Genomic DNA, 16,309 nt, shown 5'->3' with positions numbered 1-16,309 from the left:
AGGGAAAGATGAACTATTTCTTGTATTGTGCTCTTACAAATGGATAGACATCTGGACAAAAAAATTAAGGTTAATATATGGATCACATTATAGACCAAGGCAAATTTCAAATGGATCAAAGGTTTAATCTAATAATGATTCCCTTTCTAATTATGTTTCCAAATCCAGTATCCATTAAAAAATGATAAGTGCAACTACATTGAAAAAGCTTGCATAACAAAACTGTATAACTAAATTCAAAACCCAGTGACAAACTGGGAAAGGCATTTCCAAATGCTGCTAAATACAAAATGATATTCCCTTGAATATGTAAAGAGCTCCTACACGTTTATAACAAAATGATTAATAACTCAATGGAAAAATAAGTATAACCTCTGACTATGAAGTTCACAGAAATAGAAAGAAAAATGATTCTTAAATATATGGCAAGTTGCTTAAAGTTAAAACTAGTAAGAGAAAAGCGTATTGAAACAATGCTCAAATATATTTCCCTTTTAAAAAAATAACAGGATTAGAAAATCCTAAATTGTATCCATTTAGGAGACACTGTGGAGAAAGAGATACTCTTACAACCTCTAATCACATATGCATAAACATTTAACCCAGATATTCTATTTCTAGACATTTAATTTAGACATACGCATACATGTACCAAATGATGAAGTATACAAAGTTATTTATGGTCCATTGTATGTATTAATAACAGATTGGAAATAACACAAACGTCCAGTACTTTCATGATAGAGAACATAACATAGCTGTATAAAAGAATGAGCAAGCTTTCTGTGTACTGTTATGGAATATTCTATCATATATTGATATATTGTTTAGTGACAAGAGGAAAAGTGTGCAACATCTGAATTGTGTGCCACTGATTGTCTAAAAGAGTTATAATAAAAATATTCATATTTGCTTTATGTATAGGCATTCTGGGAGAATACCTAAGAAACTAACAACAGTAGCATCTATGGTTGAGCATGGAGAGGAAAGTCAGTAACTGAACAGATGGAGGAGTTCAGAGTATAAGGGAGATTTTTATTGTTATGTTTTTACATATTTTGATATTTATACTACTGGAACATCTTACCTCTTAAAAATAGTTCATCTATAGGGCTTCCCTGGTGGCGCAGTAGTTGAGAGTCCGCCTGCCGATGCAGGGGACACGGGTTTGTGCCCCGGTCCGGGAAGATCCCACATGCCGCAGAGCGGCTGGGTCCGTGATGGCCGCTGAGCCTGCGCATCTGGAGCCTGTGCTCCACAACGGGAGAGGCCACAACAGCGAGAGGCCAGCGTACCGCAAAAAAATAAATAAATAAATAAAAATAAATAAATAAAATAGTTCATCTATATAGTTAATAAATATATATAGTGTTTGGTAATTTCAGATGAAGGTTGTGAATTGAAATACTTGCCCTTATTTATATTTTCATAGAACACTTTCTTCTTAGAGCACTTAGCATGATACATTTTTATGGATCATCATTTGGGAATTGCTAACATAGGAAGTAGAACACCTGATTTTAAGGGGATGTATTGCCCCAATGAATTAAGCAAGTCATCTTATCTCATAGAACCTCAGATTTTTGCTTAAAAAATTTTCCAGCTTAAACCTGGAAAAATTTTAAATTCTGTAAATATAGTAGGGTAAAAAGAATTGAGTCATTACTCTTTTTAAGCATCAGCTTTCACAAAATAGACCCTACTTTGTTATAAAAAAATGCAGGTGATGGTGGACGGGCTCTAATGCCTAGACATCTCACTAATCTTCTTTATATAAGGTTCCATGGTACCAGTCAGTGTTGATGTTATTTTTCCCCTTAAGAGTTAAGTGAAAAACATTTAACATTAAATTCAATTATTTTTATCCTTTTAATCAAAATGTATCAATCTGTTGGGAATATATGAAATAGTGATATTAGAAAAGATGAAGTTACTTCTCAGAAACTTCTAATTTATAAAAGTTATTATTTTTACTTGTACATAATTTTTTTTTATAATTTGTATTGTTCTCTCTTCTCCATCAGCTAGTCTTGTTTTTCTCTATTTCATTGGCCTAATGAATGAGATAATATTGTGCACTGAAAATAACTCATTGATTGCTCATCTACTCTTGGGTGTACTCAACATACAGTAACAATCACTCTCCCCCACTGTAAGCCTTAAAAGGCAGTGACTCTGGGATAAGTTCATTTACATCCTGAAAATGCCACTAAGAGTGTATAATGAAGAGTTCTAATAAGATGGGGAGTTTAGTGTGCTGTTCACATTTGCCCCCTTAGCTTCTTAAATCCAGAATTCTTCAGACCAGTGAATCAGAACAAGGAAACAAACTGAGAAGTAAACAGATGCCTGTCAGAACTGTCGTGTTGTTTTCATGAGTTTGATCTTGTTAGAAAGTTTGACAATGACAGAAATACATTGAAAAAAAGATAAACCTGACAAATCAATGAATTCACAAATTAAAAGGTGTATGTGTTGGTGATATAGCCATTTCACAGGTTACCATATCTTAAGATTTTTATGAACAGATTCTTAAAAAGAAAAAAAAATAATGATTACTTATAAATAGTTTTTTAATAACATATTTAAGCATATTTATTGTTTTGAACCAATGTAGGGTCATAGTTAAGATCTGAGATTTGAACATCACTGATACCTTTTTTTTTTAATTTCATATCCATCATTTACTAACCATGAATTTGATCTTGAGGAACATTTTTAATTTAAATATTTTTAAAGTTCTTGTTTTTTTTATCTATAGAATATAGATAATAATATATTGTAACTAATGTTGTCTAAATGGTCAAACAAATAATAGTTTAAATGATTTATAGTGTACCTGGAATATATTAAGTAGCGTATAAAATCTAGTTACAATGATTTTTGTACATTTTACTAAGTTGTATAATTGACTTACCTTCCATCCTGACAAAATTTTACATAGTCTATGAGTATTTCTAAATAATATTTAGTCAATATATTTCTCTTTCTTTACAAATTTTAAAGGTGCTAACTCTATCTCTCGCCCATCCTCTTTTTTTTCCTTACAACTGAAAAAACATATTGATAAAGAATGAGGTTAATTTTTTTTTAACCATAAAATTTTCAATTGACAATATATATCAACTGGAAACTACTCCGAGGCCGTCATGATGGTGGATTGTATTTGCTACCATGTCAATCATAGATGGCAGGCACCAGATGGTTCCTTAGTTATCTGACAGAATTACTGAGCCCATTCAAATGTCTCCTTACCTGTAATGTTTTAGATTCCATGGGAAGAATTCAATTGAGTGGAATCTTTTAGAGTACCAACAACATACCTAAAAGCCAGGATTCTTAAACATTGATTCATGACTCAACTTGCCTCAGAATAATCAATCATTGTTTAGGGTTTAAAAGCAATTTCATTTCATCTGTAAAATCATTCTTTGACATAAGAACTATTACTAATTTTAAAAGTAGTTGTAAAATTTTTTCTAAAGATAATAGTTGATTCTTTCTGTGTGCCTACTGTATTTCAGGAATTGTACTAATTTCCATTACGTAGTTTGTTTATTCTTCAAAAAAGGAAAAGAAAAAGAAAAAAACCCACTGCAAAACAGACCTACAGCCACCCGTTAGATGGAGAAACCAAGGCTAGGAAGTGACATTATTTCTTCAAGATCACAGAGAGAATTGGTTAACTTAGTTGGGCTAGAAAAATTCATTCTAGCCCAACTAGAATGAACAAAAAGTCACATTTATTGAGCTCCTTTTGTGTGCCAAGATTTGAGTTTGGCTCTGGGAATAGAGAGCTAAGTCAGAGGAAAGCTCTGACCCTCTAGGTGTAGCTTTCAAATCATCTTCAACAAGAACAGAGCAGGTCAGTCCAAATGAACAATTCAACCCAGAACAGTATTGATACAGTATGTTTTTGGAAGGCATGTGGGCTGCTCATGACTGTTAATTTGTAGTATTTTAGCAGCTTGTGCATTAAACATTTGATCAACCTATATTTTTAACAGCAGTATGATAAGTTATATCTTCACAGGTAGAACCACACCTGACTAGTGATGCATGGTCAGTAAAGAGTTGTTGAATGATAGAATAAATGAATAATCTTCTCTACACTGAACCTGTGCTAAGGAGCCTCCTGGACCCTTATGACACAAACCCTTTCAAGTTTTGGCTAAAGTTTCAGAGTAACCTATTGGCATTTCTTCCATGATATAATCCCTTCAATATATCCTTGGCCACTCCTCTTGCAGGCCACCATGTTCTCCTCCTGTCTTTTGTTTGTAGAAAAGCTTTAGTCTCCCAGGCCTCCCCTGAGTCACAAAAGGATGTCTCAAGAGTCAATAATTGAAAGAATGTAAACATGTAGTAACAAAAAAAAAAGCAATTGGGCCAGAAGAACTAGTACCAACTTAAACAATAAATTAGCCTTATAGCAGAGTCACAGTCTTTAGTTCTTCCCTGAAGGACATAGATAACAGTGTCTGACACACATTCCTGAGTTATTTTATAAATACTAAAGCTCCCACCAGAAGCTAACTGCATGATGACCATGAGCACATAGCCCTCAAACTGGCTAGAGCCTGAGGACTGATGATGTTAACCCTTATGACATCATCCTGTTACCTCGCCATCAACCAATCAGAGAACTGTGCACAAGCTGAGCATGCACCCTGCAACTCTCTCTCACCTTGCCTTTAAAAACCCTTCCCTGAAATCCACTGGGGTGGTTGGGTCTTTTGAGCATTAGCTGCCCATATGCCTTGCTTGGCCTTAAATTAAAAGCTGCACTTTATTTCACCACAACCCTGTGTCAGTAGATTGGCTTTCTGCACATGGCCAAATTTATTTCTGGTTCAGTAACACTACTACTGCTGTAATTCAGGGGTTACTGCAAGAAGGGTGAGGGAATTAAGGACCTTTTTAAAGTCAGTTACCACCAAAGTGACGGAAAATGGTTCTCCTTGGAATCTGGCCTCTGCATCAAAGGAGATGACCTTTATCAGTTGGAATAGGTGACAGTGATTTTCCTTAATCTAGGTCATTTTGACTATGTTCCTGAATGTTCTTCTCTCATCACAGAGAACTTATTGAGGAAACAGTAGTAAAATTTCCAGAAGTAGTTTTGTTTCACATGATTAAGGACTTAAATACTCAAAAAGTAATTAAATGATAGAATAAAATTATGTAGAACTGTGGACACAATAATATAATGCAGGGTTAGGGACCCAAACCGTTTGCTTACTTAGGTAATTACAGTATATAACTTACTTTGAGAATCAGTGTTTTTCAGGTGTTTAAAAATTATTCCAATCGAAGTGTCATCTGCTTAATTTTGAAAATAACATATTTATCTTAGTTCTACTATTTGTGACTAACATTTTCAAGACTATAGGAATTTAAGTGGATAATCTCATAAAGGCTAATTTTTAACTGGTAATTTACTATGAAAACAAAACATAATGAAATTTAGGTCCAAACATTGCTTGGAGTAATTTTAGGGTATGACAACTTAATAATGAGTATAAATAATAATATGATGAAATTATCATTCATAGAGTATTTTCTGTGTTTAAGGCACAGTGTGAAGTATATTTTTCCATTATATCAACTTATTACCTATTTTAATATAATCCCAAATAGGCTTCCAGGTCTTGGAGCTGTTTTTTAGCCTTGTCTGAAATTCCATTCTTACAATCAAATCCTTGAATTATGTAACAAAGATATGGAAACATTCCATAAATTTGTGAATTAATTTTACCTGTGCCTTTGTGGAAAAGATTCTGTACCTGTTATGTGTGGGAAATAGAAAGTCATATCTTTGGCTGTTCATGATTCTGCTGACAGCTGATGGAGTTTTGGCACATTGTTGAACATTTATAGATCTTAATAATGAAAGCAAGTTCAGCATTAAGGTAGCTTGCAGTTTAGAAGCTTTCTGTTCTGAAACTGGGGAACACATGGCCTCTAATCATTAATAACAACACTGAGAAGATGTAATTCAAATTAGGTGAGTTTCTTTGAGTTTTGGGAGAAAGATTCCAGAAGGTAGCAGAGATAGAGGGAGGAGAGTGATGTCTCAATGTCAGAAAACACATCCCATTGGCTTGAAAGAGTACCAGAGAAAAATGTCTAGTCACTTACATGCTAACTTCATGTAAGGACAGGATGGTGGGCACCTAATACCACACATACCCTAAGAGATAGAACAACATGACTTTCAAGTTGTCTTTCTCTAGGGAGTCCCTGGTTGCTAAGTGTAACCTTTCTGCCATCTCAAAGCAATAACACTAGGTCTACTCCTCCACCATCTCAATTCAAGTATAAGTTCAGGTACAGAAAGTGTTTCTAGGGCAACCCCATCTTAGGTTAGCTGCTATAGCTATGATTAGCAGCCATCAAAATATTACAAAGTTTTGATTTACAAATCTAAAACATCAATGACAAAGCACAAGGATCACTAGTCTCAAAAGCAAGCTTGATTTCCTAAGCGAGAGAAATGTCCATAAATACATCCCTGTGGATATATTTAATTGAATTGCAAACCCTTAACTATCCCTTTATGGCTGATGTGAACTATTGTGAATCATCAAACTTTCTTCACAAAAATGCTGCTCTCAAATTGTCAGGGCTCAAGTCACTGTGTGGTGGTTTCTCTAACTCAAATTGTGGAGATGTCTGTAGATGGAAATTGGCTTTTGAAGTGACTGTTCAGTACAAAACATTGTTCACATCTGTTCTCCTCTAGACATTTTGTTGACTAGTCTTATTTGTTTAATCATCCTAACAAGTTGTAGGTAGATCTGTGAATTAGTTTTTCAGTAACAAGTCTACTGAAGCTTCAGATTTAGATTTCTTTACACAGTGGTATTATAACAGGTTTACAAAATGAGCCTTGAAAATGCCTTAAGGGTACCTAAATGTTGTTTACTCAGAATATAGTAGGATATAAATATACTTGTATAACTACAGGCTAAATTCTAGGAAAATCCTATATTTACTCTGTCATTAAGGAAATCAATCCACTGAAGAATAGTCTAACACTTCTTTAGAAGGGCTATATACTGAAGATAATGCAATAGAGGATATTTTTTAATATGGACAAAAATGATTTTCTGGAGTGTTGAACTTTTTTATGGACTTAAGAGTCAATATTTACAATTCTTTCTTCAATTTATGTTTTTCATAATTTCCCATAAGTAAGAAACTGACCAGCATTTGATACAGAGGAGAAAATAACTTTTAAGCTTGAATTAAATCCTTGGGAAAGTGAAAATTGGTATATTTTTGACTTAGATTCAAAGGGTACAAAAATGTTTTGAATTATTTTGTTACAAAGGCATATGTTCAACATTCTTATCCCACACAGTAGAGGCAATACTGCATTGAAAAGATTTATTTTGCCATGTTAAGTCAATATTTGACTCCCTGAAATTGCTTATGCATTGTCATTTTTAAGGAATAAAAGAAAATCACATATATAGAAATATAAAACTAAACTTAAAAAAAACTCACATTGCTGCCTGAATCTACATCTATGCAAAATTCTCCAGAGTGATAACTACACATAGTCCAACCTAAATCTATGAATTTTTTTTTGTCAAAGGGAGAGAAAGCATTATAACTAGTAAATAGTCATAACTAATTACTGTGAAATAATGTAGTGGGCATTTTTTATTATTATTATTATTTTAACTGCTCAGCAAATTATTTTCTAATACTAGCACCAAGATTTTCCATTGTAGAACCAACTTTTCCTCTTGATCAGCAATTCTCTTTAGATGTGGTTGGCACTAGCTGCTCACTCTATGAGCAGGCATGAATATTACATCCTCCTGGCCTCCGAGATTGTTTCAGAGATGGGCATGTGACTTAAATTCAGTCCACCAAATGCAAATAGCATTGGCCCTATACGTTTTACTTTAAATTTCTGAAAGCAAAATCTTTCTCCCCTGGGATTTTCAAGCTGGAGCTTCTGGCAACTATTCAATCAATTACCAGTAAACTATCTGAGAATAAAAGCAAAACACAGGAAAGTACAACTAAGATACAAAAAGGGATTGGTTTCTGATGATGTCATTTGCTAGTTTTTTTTATGTTTGCAGCTAGGTTGCACACTTAGTGTCTTTTTGCTTGAGCCCTATTATATTGGGCTTCTGTAGTGTGAAATTTATAGAGTCCTGACCCATGAAATTATACTGATAATTAGAAAGATAAAAGAATATCATCCTGAAATAACTTAAGGTGTTAAGGAAAAAACCAGCAAAATTTTCATGTATGTGACATCAGTGGTCTGTAGGCATGTGTGGTAGATATGGCTGATTGAGTCACTCTATCCTTTCAAACCCGTTTGTAGAATGACTTACTACATTCTTCTCAATCTCAATATGCTTATGAATCTAATGGGAATCTTGTTAAAGTTCAGATTGTGACTCAATAGTATTGGGGTGGAACTTGAGGTTCTGCATTTCTAATAAGCTCCTAGATGATGTAGAGGCCCCTGCAGTGGAAGGAACTTGAAGTAGTAAACGCTCACTGCGTGCTGGACGTCAGAAATCTAAAGAATACATTCCCCAGATTTCTTTGCAGCTTGGATTTGGATTGTGGCTCAGCTTCGCATTAAGCAAACATGTAGCAGGAGATTTGGAGGGAATTTCTCAGGTGGGGAATGTTCCTATTCTTGAGCCAATTCTTGTGCTAGTAATTTCTTTCATGGCATATGGGATATTCTTTTTGCTGGTAAGGATTGTGGCTGAAGTAGTGTGTTATTGGATTCAACAGTTTGGGAGGTAGTTTCCTGGTCCCCAGGTATCGCAGGGGCAATGTGGTTTGGAAACTAATAGTTGGATCACCAAATTCCTGATTCTTCAGTTTCTAATTGTATTAGATAGAGCGGCTCCCTTAAGGGCAAGTTCTGGTGTATGCTTCTTGGAGTCAATACTGAAGGCAGTGCCTAGAGTCTTCTTCTTTCCAGTCCTTATATAACCCGGCAAATTGGTAATTCTCCATGTTCAATACCTTTCAATATAAACTAGCAAAAACATTTGTTATATGGCAAGTTAAAGAGTATAAATAAATACCTTATTAGGGTACAAAAAAGGAAGGACTATATGAAGAAGCGGAAGGACAAAAGGAATAGTTCTAATAACAATTGAATGACATGAGCCCCTTTGGAGACTGAGCATTCTTCTTCTTGTGGGCTTCCTATTACCTTTCCAAAGAGCATGGCCAGGCTGCATAACATGAGGCAGCATGTTGTGATAACAAGGGTGATGGTATGGTAGGAAATCTAGATTCTTGTCCTGGTTTAACAGTTACAAACAGCTGTGAGGACCAGGATGCTGGCACAATGATGAAAGCAGATTGTATGGGAACATCTAAATAAGTAGATATTCTGCAGTCCTTTGCAAGAATGAGGACCCGGTCCTGGCAGATCTGACAATATTTTAAAGACACAAACTCACATCCTAATTTAAATTCTTACAATTATTGTTTTATCAAATATTATGTTGGCTAAATAGAATATATTTGCCAGGATACATTCACAATCATTTGGAAACTTCATTTGTAATCTTGTAAATTACTATTTCACATACTTGAGCCTCAGTGCATTTCCACATATATCAAGTAAATAAAGCCTGTTGTACAGGAAGAAATTAATACAGGATGATTACCATTGCTATTCTTAGCTGTCTGTACTTTCTTAGAAATACAGAAAACCTTGAAAGGGTAAGGTGCACGTGATATACAATTAGTCAGGTTATGTAAATGTGAAGCATTAGTTTAGCCAAAAATTCTGTTTTATAAGTAAAGTAAATGTCATAAACACTGTAAAGTAGGTTGCAAAACTACTCAAGACAGGTTTATGTTGCCTTTGATTTGTGGAGTAAAGAAGACTCAAAACTCTGCTCTAATGAGCAGTAAATAGGTTCCATATTTTTAACACTTACGCTCATATGATCAAAAACATGTCCTGAATAGTGCTTGCCCATGTAAACTATGGTTTTATAGTGTATTCTCAGCAGAGGATAGGCAGTGCATGAATTAAAACCTTATCTACAACTTATGCACAGCTAACCTAGTTGACTCGTTATAGATTAGTTACTGATAAAAATTAGTTTATCACATGCTTCCTTTAATTGGATAAAAATCATGGCAAAGGTGAGACTAAGCTAAAAAAAGAAATACATTAATCAGTGTAATTAAGTATTGGCAGACTTTGAATTAAAAATTAGTATTCTTCCAAAACAAGTAATTTTCATTTTATTTAAACGACATTAATAATACAAACAATAAACCGAAACTAAAATAGACATAACAGAGATAGATTGGAATATACATTTCTAATCTTAAAAATGAATTTTCATTTTCATAAGTTTTTCAACAAAGGCAGGAATTCAGTTTTACTTTTCTCTTATGTTTATTTCAGTGTCACCCTGATTCCACTAGTTGTGGAATCCAACTAGTTTGTCATTCTTTAACAAAATTTTTTTCTAACGTCTTTATTGGAGTATAATTGCTTTACAATGGTGTGTTAGTTTCTGCTTTATAACAAAGGAAATCAGTTATACATATACATATGTCCCCATATCTCTTCCCTCTTGCATCTCCCTCCCGCCCACCCTCCCTATCCCACCCCTCTAGGTGGTCACAAAGCACCGAGCTGATCTCCCTGAGCTATGCGGCTGCTTCCCACTAGCTAGCTATTTTACGTTTGGTAGTGTATATATGTCCATGCCACTCTCTCACTTTATTCCAACTTACCCTTCCCCCTCCCCGTATCCTCAATTCCATTCTCTAGTAGGTCTGTGTCTTGCTTCCCGTCTTGCCCCTAGGTTCTTCATGACCACTTTTTTCTTTTTTTTTTTTTTTAGATTCCATATATATGTGTTAGCATACGGTATTTGTTTTTCTCTTTCTGACTTACTTCACTTTGTATGACAAACTCTAGGTCCATACACCTCAATACAAATAACTCAATTTCGTTTCTTTTTGTGGCTGAGTAATATTCCGTTGTATATATGTGCCACATCTTCTTTATCCATTCATCTGTTGATGAACACTTAGGTTGCTTCCATGTCCTGGCTATTGTAAATAGAGCTGCAATGAACATTTTGGTACATGACCCTTTTTGACTTATGGTTTTCTCAGGGTATATACCCAGTAGTGGGAATGCTGGGTCGTATGGCAGTTCTATTTTTAGTTTTTTAAGGAACTCCATACTGTTCTCCATAGTGGCTGCATCAATTTACGTTCCCACCAACAGTGCAAGAGGATTCCCTTTTCTCCACACTCGCTCCAGCATTTATTGTTTGTAGATGTTTTGATGATGGCCATTCTGACTGGTGTGAGATGATATCGCATTGTAGTTTTGATTTGCATTTCTCTAATGATTAATGATGTTGAGATTCTTTCATGTGTTTGTTGGCAATCTGTATATCTTCATGGGAGAAATGTCTATTTAGGTCTTCTGCCCATTTTTGGATTGGGTTGTTTTTCTTTGATATTGAGCTGCATGAGCTGCTTGTAAATTTTGGAGATTAATCCTTTGTCAGTTGATTCATTTGCAAATATTTTCTCCCATTCTGAGGGTTGTCTTTTCGTCTTGTTTATGGTTTCCTTTGCTGTGAAAAAGCTTTGAAGTTTCATTAGGTCCCATTTGTTTACTTTTCTTTTTATTTCTATTTCTGTAGGAGGTGGGTCTAAAAGGGTCTTGCTGTGATTTATGTCATAGAGTGTTCTGCCTATGATTTCCTCTAAGAGTTTGATAGTGTCTGGCCTTACATTTAGGTCTTTAATCCATTTTGAGTTTATTTTTGTGTGTGGTGTTAGGGAGTGATCTAATCTCATACTTTTACATGTACCTGTCCAGTTTTCCGAGCACCACTTATTGAAGAGGCTGTCCTTTCTCCACTGTATATTCTTGCCTCCTTTATCAAAGATAAGGTGACCATATGTGCATGGGTTTATCTCTGGGCTTTCTATCCTATTCCATTGATCTATCTTTCTGTTTTTGTGCCAGTACCATACTGTCTTGATTACTGTAGCTTTGTAGTATAGTCTGAAGTCAGGCAGCCTGATTCCTCCAGCTCCATTTTTTGTTCTCAAGATTGCTTTGGCTATTCGGGGTCTTTTGTGTTTCCATACAAATTGTGAAATTTTTTGTTCTAGTTCTGTGAAAAATGCCAGTGGTAGTTTGATAGGGATTGCATTGAATCTATAGATTGCTTTGGGTAGTAGAGTCATTTTCACAGTGTTGATTCTTCCAATCCAAGAACATGATATATCTCTCCATCTTTTTGTATCATCTTTAATTTCTTTCATCAGTGTCTTATAATTTTCTGCATACAGGTCTTTTGTCTCCTTAGGTAGGTTTATTCCTAGATATTTTATTCTTTTTGTTGCAGTGGTAAATGGGAGTGTTTTATTAATTTCACTTTCAGATTTTTCATCATTAGTGTATAGGACTGCAAGAGATTTCTGTGAATTAATTTTGTATCCTGCTACTTTACTGAATTCATTGATTAGCTTTAGTAGTTTTCTGGTAGCATCTTTAGGATTCTCTATGTATAGTATCATGTCATCGGCAAACAGTGACAGCTTTACTTCTTCTTTTCTGATTTGGATTCCTTTTATTTCTTTTTCTTCTCTGATTGCTGTGGATAAAACTACCAAAACTATGTTAAATAACAGTGGTGAGAGTGGGCAACCTTGTCTTAGTCCTGATCTTAGTGAAAATGGTTTCAGTTTTTCCCATTGAGGATGATGTTGGCTGTGGGTTTGTCATATATGGGCTTTTTTATGTTGAGGCAAGTTCCCGCTATGCCTACTTTCTGGAGGGTTTTTATCATAAATGGGTGTTGAATTTTGTCAAAAGCTTTCTCTGCATCTATTGAGATGATCATGTGGTTTTTCTCCTTCAATTTGTTATTATGGTGTATCACATTGATTGATTTGCGTATATTGAAGAATCCTTGGATTCCTAGGATAAACCCCACCTGATCATGGTGTATGATCCTTTTAATGTGCTGTTGGATTCTGTTTGCTAGTATTTTGTTGAGGATTTTTGCATCTGTGTTCATCAGTGATATTGGCCTGTAGTTTTCTTTCTTTGTGACATCCTTGTCTGGTTTTGGTATCAGGGTGATGGTGGCCTCGTAGAATGAATTTGGGAGTGTTCCTCCCTCTGCTATATTTTGGAAGAGCACAAATATGTTTTTTTTAATTTAACACCTTTTAAAATTTGTTTCTATCATTTGGCTCTTGCCTTTTGAAATTTATTATATCAAAATATTAGTCATGTATTTTATAATCAATTGTATATAGGCACATATATACATGCACATGCATGCTCTATGAATATATACATTGCATATACCACATCTGTAACACTTTTTTGAGTTTTAAAAGGTTAGGAATTCATGCCCATAGTCAGCTCCATTTATCTATTTAGAGATAAAAGTTATTTTCTTTTACTAGTTATCTAAGGTGGAAACTCAGATGATTGATTTTAGATCTTTTATATTTTCTCATATACATTCAATCCAGTAATTTCCCTCTATGTATTAGTTTCAAGATGCAGACTTAGAGAATAGGCATGTGGACACAGGAGGGGAAGGGGAGGGTGAGATGAATTGGGAGGTTAGGACTGACATATATACACTACCATGTTTAAAATAGATAGCTAGTGGGAACCTGCTATATAACACAGGAAGCTCAGCTCTGTGCTCTGTGATGACCTAGATGGGTGGGATGTGGGGTGGGGGTGTGTGAGAGGGCGGTCCAAGAGGGAGGGGATGTAGGTATACATATAGCTTATTCGCTTTGTTGTACAGCAGAAACTAACACAACACTGTAAAGCAATTATACTTCAATTAAAAAAAAGAAATGTTAGCTAAAAAAAATATTTCTATATTTCTCTTGAGATTTCTACTTTGACCCATCCATGTGTTATTTAGAAGTGTTTGGTTTAATCTCTATGTTTTCTGGGAATTTATAGTTATCCTTCTGTTACTGACTTCCTGTTTAATCCCATTGTGTTCTGAGAGCAGATATTGTATTACCATTCTTTTAAATTTGTTAGAGTATGTTTCATGAATGTGGTCTGTCTTTGGAAACGTTCCATGTGTGCTTGAGAAGAGTGTGTATTCTGATGTTGTTGGATAAAGTGATCTATAAATATTCATTATATCCAGTTGATTAATGGTGTCAAATTCAACTAAGTCCTTACTGATTTTTTGTCTGCTGGATCTGCTCATTTCTGATAGAGGGATACTGATGTGTCTAACAATGATAGCAGATTCATCTATTTCTCTTTGCAATTCTATCAGGTTTTGCCTGAAATAGTTAAAAATGAAAGTATTCATTATTTCTTTTTCAAATCTTTTCCTTTCTTTATGTAGATCTGAGTTTATGACCTACATTATATCCTTCCCTCTAAAGAACTTCTCTTAATATTTATTGCAAGGCAGGTCTGTGGGAAGCAGAGTCCCTCAATTTTTGTTTGTCTGAGAATATCTTTATTTCCCCTTCACTTTTGAAGCAAAATTTTGCAGGGTAGAAAATTCTAGGTTGGTGTTTTGTTGTTGTTTTCCTCAACACTTTGTATTTTACTCCACTCTCTTCTTGCTTACAGGGTTTCTGAGAAGTCTCATGTGATTCTTATCTTTGTTCTTTGATAAGCTGTTTTTCTCCTCTGGTTTTTTTTCAGGATTATTTTTTTATCTTTGATTTTCTGTGGTTTGAAAATAATTTCTCAAGATTGCTTTGGTTATTCGGGGTCTTTTGTGTTTCCATACAAATTGTGAAATTTTTTGTTCTAGTTCTGTGAAAAAAGTGGTAGTTTGATAGGGATTGCATTGAATCTGTAGATTGCTTTGGATAGTAGAGTCATTTTCGCAATGTTGATTCTTCCAATCCAAGAACATGGTATATCTCTCCATCTAATTGTATCATCTTTAATTTCTTTCATCAGTATCTTATAATTTTCTGCATATAGGTCTTTTGCTGTGATTTATGTCATAGAGTGTTCTGCCTATGATTTCCTCTAAGGGTTTGATAGTGTCTGTCCTTACATTTAGGTCTTTAATCCATTTTGAGTTTATTTTTGTGTGTGGTGTTAGGGAGTACTTCTTCTGGTATTCTCTTTACATATATGTTATATCTTTCATTCCATAGTTCTTAGATATTCTGTTCTGTTTTTTTTTTAGTCTTTATTCTCTTTGCCTTCTAGTTTGGGGATATTCTATTAATATATTCTCTAGCTCAGAGATTCTTTCCTCTGCCATGTCCCTTCTCCTAAAAAGAGTATTAAAGTCATTATTAATTTCTATTACAGTGATTTTGATCTCTAGCATTTCTTTTTGGTTCTTCCTTAGGATTTCCATCTCCCTGCTTACCTTACCCTCTGTTCTTGCATGCTCTCTACTTTAACCATTAGAGCCCTTAGCACGTTCTTTGTAGTTGTTTTAAATTCCCAGTCTGATAATTCTAACATCTCTGCCATATCTGTTTCTGATGCTTGCTCTGTTTCTTCAAATTGTGCTTTTTGTCTTTTGGTATGCCTTGTAAGTTTCTCTTGATACCAGACATGATGTACTGGGTAAAAGCTACTGCTGTAAATAGGCCTTAATAATGTGGTAAGTGAGGTGTGGGCAGAGGGGAAGTGTTCTATAGTCCTACAATTAGGTCTCAGTTTTTTCATGAGTCTATGCCTCTGGACTTGTGAACTTCACGAGAGTTTCTCAGTTTTTTTTCTCCCCTCTTAGGCAGAACAGGATGGCTAGAATGAGCTGCAGTTAGGTATTTCCCTTCTCCCATGAGGAGACCTAGAGCCAGATGGAGTTGGTTATTTCCTTTTTTTCAGCTGTTAGGCTCTGATACTACCCCAGCAGGTTAAGGTCTGGTTAGTCAGTTTCCCCTGAGGGTGGGTCTTGTTAAGAAGAACAAAGTGCTTTTTAGTATTTCAAAATTGTTCATTTTCCTCTCCTCTCGCTCAAAGCCTCAGGGGATTCTTCTCTAATATTTACTTTGAGAACCTACCTGGTTGAACTCCTGGAGGTAAATCTCACAATATTGTGGGGGCCCACTTATGACTGTGTCATCTGGAGTTTTCAACTTTCTGTGTTGTTCACACTTAACCTCCAGCAACTCTTCCAATACAGTTCAAGTTTTTCTACTCCGGCACTGGTTCCTGAGGTGGATGCCTCTTTTGAGTCTCTGCTCAGGTAAACCATAGCTCGCTATATTTGTCTGTTTGTCTCTCCTATCCTGGGACCAGTGGTTTACCCTTTGTCTTTTTAGCCTTTGACTT

The sequence above is a fragment of the Lipotes vexillifer genome, unplaced genomic scaffold (assembly GCF_000442215.2).
Source record: "Lipotes vexillifer unplaced genomic scaffold, Lipotes_vexillifer_v1.1 scaffold742, whole genome shotgun sequence".
NCBI classification, from domain to species: domain Eukaryota; kingdom Metazoa; phylum Chordata; class Mammalia; order Artiodactyla; family Lipotidae; genus Lipotes; species Lipotes vexillifer.
Note: the sequence above shows the minus strand (reverse complement) of the source record.